This window comes from Phocoena phocoena, chromosome 12 (assembly GCF_963924675.1).
Source record: "Phocoena phocoena chromosome 12, mPhoPho1.1, whole genome shotgun sequence".
In the NCBI taxonomy this organism is placed as follows: Eukaryota; Metazoa; Chordata; class Mammalia; order Artiodactyla; family Phocoenidae; genus Phocoena; species Phocoena phocoena.
In genome coordinates, this window is record NC_089230.1 from 37,242,855 (window position 1) to 37,250,241 (window position 7,387).

A 7,387-nucleotide genomic window follows, 5' to 3' on the forward strand; every position below is an offset into this window, starting at 1 on the left:
TAAAAGGTGGGAAATAAGTGTTCTTATTCTAGTTTTATATAGATGAAGCCATCAACCTATAGATTTAGTTTTTGGCACTCTGGATATGAGAAAAATCCAATTTTGAAACCACAGAGCTGTCCACAAACGTTAGACTGGAACTATGTTACTGATACACTTTGGTTTTTGTGGGGTCTGTTTTGTCATTTCAAGCTTCATTGAATGCTTGACATCACTGAACACAAAGCAATGGGTAAATAGGACAAGAGGTAATCAGCCAGACACTGGCATACTATTCCTTGGCCTTTGGGTCTGATGCTTTGTTTAAATGACTAGGGTTGGTGCTAAACATTCCGAAGTCATGCAAGAATCACAGTGATTGAAGAAAACTTCAACTAGGCCAAAACTTAGTTGAGGACACAAAACGGCATCACTACTTGCTTATTATTGTACCTCTACTGTGAAACTGGAGTCTGAAAATTGTATCTATATGTATGTGTGTATGCATGTATGTGCACACACACGTATAATATATATATATATATATATATATATATATATCTCAGAGGAAGTTTTTAGCAAGAGCTCCATAAATATAGAGCATAAATATGCAAAACAGTAGTTGAGAGGAAGTCTTGATCTGTAGATGATGTGAACATAGAATTTCTTGTCCAAACCAGGTCATTTTTGGAGTGAAGTATAGTAGAATAACAAAGGAAGATGAAGACTGACCTGGGCAAACAAAGATTTATGATCATTTTAGCTACAGAGAATTAGAAATTCAATTTTGTAATTTCGGGAGATACTGATTCAATGAGTCCAGCCAGGACCCTGGGAATCTTCATATTCAAAAAGATCTAAGAGTGGTTATAATCGTGCATCGTGGAGACAGAGCCTGGCTGCGTGGATACAGAGTGACATTAGAGGGAAGAAGCCTCCCAACAGGTCATTAAACTGCCTCAAGGAATTGTGGGAGAACTGTCAGTGGTTAAGGGACTCCTGTTTCTCATTTCACAGCTTCTCAAAGCACTTGGTCCATCTCCCTGACATGCCCAGTCCTGCTGGTGTCTTTTGCCCTACAGCCAGACTTTAAAAAATGTCCAGTGGAACCTTTTACACCTCGTAGCTTGCTACAAGAGTATATATTCAGGTGTGGAGCCCTTTCCACTTGTGACACGAGTCTCACTTGGCCAGATATTTGGCACCATGATCTTATTTTCTGCAGCAATTGTCTCCATTGGATGTCTTTACAATTTCAGGGATGTTATTTTTTAAACAGCAGAAGTCAAATTAATACCTTGGTCATTCAGTAACATCAATGGCTTATAGTTAGAAATCAAGTTCAAAGGAACTTAAAAAGTGAGTAAAAGAGTCATGTGGTACATATATACAATGGAATATTACTCAGCCATAACAAGGAACAAAATAATACCATTTGCAGAGACATGGATGGACCTAGAGATTGTCATTCAGAGTGAAGTAAGTCAGAAAGAGAAAGACAAAAATCATATACTATCACTTATATGTGGAATCTAGAAAAAGTGTACAGATGAACTTATTTGCAAAGCAGAAATAGAATCACAGATGTAGAAAACAAACTTATGGTTACCAAGGGGGGAAGCGGGGGAGTGGGATGAATTGAGATGTTGGGATTGACATATATACACTACTATGTATAAAACAGATAACTAATGAGAACCTACTGTATAGCACAGGGAGCTCTACTCAATGCTCTATGGTGACCTAGAAGGGAAGGGAATCTAAAACAGAGTGGATATATGTATATGTATGGCTGATTCACTTTGCTGTACAGCAGAAACTAACACACCATTGTAAAGCCACTATACTCCAATAAAAATTAACAATAAAAAAGAGAGTAAAAGAGTCAAACCACTGTAAACAATTGTGTATCACAAGAAAATACTGCCCTCACACATTAGCCCTTGTTCATCTCAGTAATTTTTGTGATTAAAATGGACTACTGACTGTACCTGATAGAGAGCACATAATTTAATCATGAAGTGAGATCAAATTATCAATATAATCTTATAAAGTCTTACACAACACCATTTATTCTTGGTGAAGATGATCCAGAATCACTCTGTGCAATATTTGAATGTCTTTAATCCAATTTGAATACTTCTCAATTCCCTGCTCATGTCAGCTTTTTTAGGTTGCTGCCATGGTATACTTACTTTTTTCATTTATTCAGATGACATATATTGATTGCCCATGACATACTCGGTGATAAGATTACAACAGTGAACAAACATACCAAGTTCACTGCTCTATGAATTTTAGTTTCTAGGTCTGGGGAGACAGATATTTAACACATATAGACAATTTCAGAGAATAAGTACTATGAAGAAAACTCTTTGGGATAAAAGTATTACTATTATGTTCTCAGAGAGTAGCTAATACTGATATTTCATGTTTATTGAATACTCTCACTGTATGAGCCCATAGCTAAGAACGTTACTCCCATGAAATCATCTCAGATTTACATAAACTTTCTGAAGTTAGTATAATTAATATTCCTATTTTACTACTGGGGGACTAAGAGTCAGAGAAATAGAGTAACTTAAGGTCATTCAGCTATTAAGGGGAAGGACCAAGATTTAAAGCCAAGCCAGCTGCTGGTCCAAGCTTCTCATGCAAGTCCATGTATGGAAGACAGAGTGATGACAACGAAATAACTGAGAGATAAATATATGATAAGTACAGAAGTGGAGAGGGGTGGACACATAAGAGGTAAGAATCAGAAAAGCTTTCCTGGAAACTGATATCAGAGCCAAGTGAGTGGTTAAATAGAGTTTAGCCAGAGAAGTAAGGATGAAGGGGCCCTTCAGGCAGAGGGAACAACATGTGTGTGGCAGCAAAAGCACGCCCATCCCTCCAGTGAGACAGGAGCGTAAGTACAGGAGGCTGCAGGAGGTGGGGGAGGATGGCAAGGGATAAAAGTAGAGACAGGCAGAGGTCAAACTGTGGAGGGCCTTGTGTGCCACGCTAGAGAGTTTGATTTTATTCTGTAGCTAACAGGGAGCCACTGAAGTGTTTCAAGCAGGTAAATGACCTTATACGATTTGCCCTTTTAGAAAGATCACCCTGTTGCCAGTGTCCAAAGTGGATTGGAGAGAGTCAGGCAGGCAGCCAGAAAAAATGGTTTGGGACAGTTTATCTGTGGGGCAGTCAAGAGTTGATGATTTGTGTCAGCCAGCAACTGTGTGGATGGATGTCATCTCTAGTAATGAGGTGAGGGAGGCAAAAGTCATATGACTCGGTGACTGCGAAGGGAAAGGGAGCTTGGGGGAGAAGTCATGGTGGATTCCCCAGTTTCTGGCTTGAGGGTCGGTTGAATGGTGATACTATTGGGGGAACAACAAAATCGGGTGAAGCAGATGAGGCAAATTGCTAACTGCTAGGCTTCAGTTTCCTCATCTGCAAAATGAGGAGAAAAAATCATATTTACCTCATTGATTATGGGGAAGACTAATGAACTGGAAAATATCTGAGCCATTTAGGATAATTCTGGGCACATGCCAAAAAGCCATAAATTATATCAATGCCATGAGCAACAGATTTTACATAATTCTGTTGCATGCTCTCTTTCTTTCACAAAGGTTAAAGTTATTGCCCCAAATAAACTGAAGTTGGCAATACAAATTTAAGCAAAGAAATGTAAAATTTATAACAGGAAATAAATGCTGCTCCCATTATATGGCAAGTCTTAGTCCCTTTAATGGCTATTAGTGAAACGGAGCAGGACCCTGTGGTCCTGGCCCCCCCATGTCCTCAGCCTGCCTTTTGTCATGGGAAAACTTTAGCCAAAGAATAAGTTTAATCAGAGAAGTAAGAAAATGCAGAAACAAAGGAAAACAGTCCAGTAAGACTAAATAATAATAGTTTAGTCATTAAGCAAAGTCAAGGACCTTTAGTTCCTCTTCGAGGGCTATAGATAATATTCTGAGCCATATCCCGTGAGCTGTCTTATAGATACTAAAACCCCTACCAGGAGGAAGAAGTTAACTACATGATGGCCAGGCTGTAGCCATGACATAAGCTGCCACAGTTGCGAGAACTGGCCTCAAAGAAATGGGAACAAACGGACCCTGGAACTGAAGATTAATTGTACTTAAAACAATCAAGATGACGCTGGTCAGACCACCACGTGACTAATTTCAAGATGATGGTCAGAGCTGACTGCGCTCTTTCTGCAATGTAGCCCCTTCCCTTCACCTATAAAAGCTCTTGCCCCCTGATTGTCAGTTAGAGGGGAGTCGGCCTTCAGACAGGAGTCTGCCCCCCACCCCCAGCTGGCCAGCCTCTGAAATAAAGCAACAACTTTTCCACTGACCTTGCTTCTTTACTGGCTTTAGAGCAGCAAGCTGCCAGACCACCACTTTCGGTAACATTAGAGCATTATTTGTTTACTCTGTATGTGGGGTACAGTTGAGGATACAGAAATCCCATAACTCCAGGAAACTTGCCTGCTTTATATTCTCTGCCATTAGCTATGAGCTTCTGACACAGAATCTTATGACATGGACTACCTCAATATTGTACAGCTTCAGCAGATTTGAAAAGACCTATCAGGGCATATCCTCAAAATAAATCCTCCAAGCTATGAGCACTTTATCCAGAAGTGTACCAGAATGGGGCTGGGCCCTTCAGACAGGACAGAGTTTTAGCCCACATTTGTTTCAATTTGGCTAGGTGCCTGTCTGCTGATGATTTCAGTTATAACTGATAGAAAGAGAAAAGTTAGAAAATGAATAAAATATAGGTTGCCCATGAATTAATTTTTCCCCTTTTTCCTCTTAGAGAGGAAGCATCCATCAAGGATATAAACAATATAAACTGCACTTTCTTCTCGCCACAGTCAGTAGTCTTTTTAATAATATACTGATTGGACTTCTCTGGTGACGCAGTGGTTAAGAATCTGCCTGCCAATGCAGGGGACATGGGACATGGGACCCTGGTCCAGGAAGATCCCACATGCCGCGGAGCAACTAAGCCCGTGCGCCACAACTACTGAGCCTGCGCTCTAGAGCCCGCGAGCCACATCTACTGAGCCTGCATGCAACAACTACTGAAGCCCGCGCACCTACAGCCCGTGCTCCACAACGAGAGAAGCCGCTGCAGTGAGAGCCCACGCACCGCAATGAAGACTAGACCCCGCTTGCCGCAACTAGAGAAAGCCCGCGCACAGCAACGAAGACCCAATGCAGCCAAAAATAAATTAAAAGAAAATAATAATATATTGATTGGATATAGGATTACCGTAAAGCATTTGTCTTATACCTTTTATATGAATGCAAAAAGAATTAGGTAACTGTGTTACCTCAATCATAAATCTGACAAAGAGAAAAAAAGAAATGTTGTTCCTAAAAATTATCTACAGCCTAAGACACCTCTAAATGCAAATACACCATTTTGGTTCCACTGTTCACTACTGTAAATAAAGTGATCGATTAATTTAATGTGTCTGAAAACAAAGAGAAGACATACTTTCATTACCTTACAGTTAGGGGATAACAAAATATGTGTGTTCATACTAAAGCACTGAGAAGCTTAGAATGGAATAATGTAAATGATAACGTATGCAAATACTCATGTCTGGCTTAAAAGTAACATTTACGGATGAAGATTCCTGACCAGTGTTAAGTGGAAATTAAATTATTTTTTTGTGCCTAAAGAACAAAAGCATTTAGCATTTTTAAAAATTATCAAGACCTCTTCTGTCTGGCTGATTTTTATTATTCAGTAACCATCAACCTATTCTCCTTAATGGTAGACATGAAGATATTCAAGCCTTCATCAACCTGCTGCTACAGAAAAGTTCAGTGTATGATATCTCACTCTTGGATATGAGGCAAGGATCCCAAGGGTGTGCATTAGTTAGAATACGGTTAAGTGATATAACACGTAGATCCCAAAATACATAATGCCTCAAACTTAAGAGTTTATTTCCTTTACCTTTAACAGTTCCTGATCTGCAGGTGGGTTTCTTCCTCAACGGTGGTTCTCAAAATTTTTTATCTCAAGACTTGTTTAGACTCTTTTCCCAAACAAAAATTTGGTGAGAAGAGTGACATTGTTTTACATTTTTGTGACTCTCTTTAATGTCTGGCTTAATAGAAGACAGCTGGACTTCATATGTACTTTTTCATTTAATCTTTTGTGATATGTTGTTTTGGTTGTAATGTATTAAAAGAATATAGTCTCACAATGAAATATACTAAACAAAGGGAAGAGCAATTTCACAGCCCTTTCAGATGTTTGTGAACATTTCAAATAAAAGTGGATATTCTTCTTTGATACTATATCCAAACTTGACAAGTGGCAGTTTTTTAAAGGTTAGTTGCAATGTGGAATCTGGACTATATCGATGAACATTCATCCTTTTTTATATTAAAATGCATTGGCATGCCTTGCATGTTGAATAAATCTTTTACCCCTGGATGATCTGTAACATCATGTATGGGTCATTTGGAAATTACTGGTTTGCTGAGTTATGCAGATCTCCCAAATGTTAACTTATATCACTATACAATATTAAAAGTCACATTTACTAATATCACTGATGTTTTCTTCAGTGTTATGGTAAAAATAATTTTTAGTTCAAAGACTTCCTGAAAGGGTCTCTGAAACCCCCAGGTGTTCCCAAATGATATTTAATGCACCACCGCCCCATACTATGATCCAGAGACCTTGGCTCTTAGCTTGCGGCTTCCCTATTCTCCTTAAGACTTCATCTGCCCAGCCAGTAGAAGAAGAAAGAGGCTAGAGAGCACACTTGATTCTTAAAACAAAATCATTTCCCTGAAATGACACACATTATTTCTGCATGTATTCCATTAGTGTAAACTAGTTATACAGTCACATGTAGATGCAAGGGAGGGGGGCAGGAAATGTAGCCCCTGGGAAATACCTTATCATCTTGTTGCTAAAATGCTCTCATATCATAGCTGTATATATGTTGGGCAACAGGAGGAATTCTTTCAACCTCAGCTGCTTGATAAGCTCATAGTAACTTCTTAAGGAAGTTCTAAATGGGGGTGAACAAAGAGAAGGTAGGTCCGCACAAATGAGATGCGGCCATAAATCTGCTGCATCACTGAACCACTGGGGCACAAGTAGCCACAGTGGCTGCACCTGGTTTCTGTTCATCCTTACATTAATCACCCAAAAACGCAGCAGATTTCTCAGGGGTTTTTTTTCTTGCAATTTTGTTAGAAAAGTAATAATTGCATGTAGTAAAAACGTATAAAAACCGTTTCAAAGGATATATAAAATGAAAAGTAAAATTTTCCCTCTCCTCTAGTAACTCATCCTCTACTCTTCCCCTTGGTAAGCTCAGTGAAAATTCTGGCATTTTGCCTCTAGAATTTTTGGTTTTTTCCTTAAA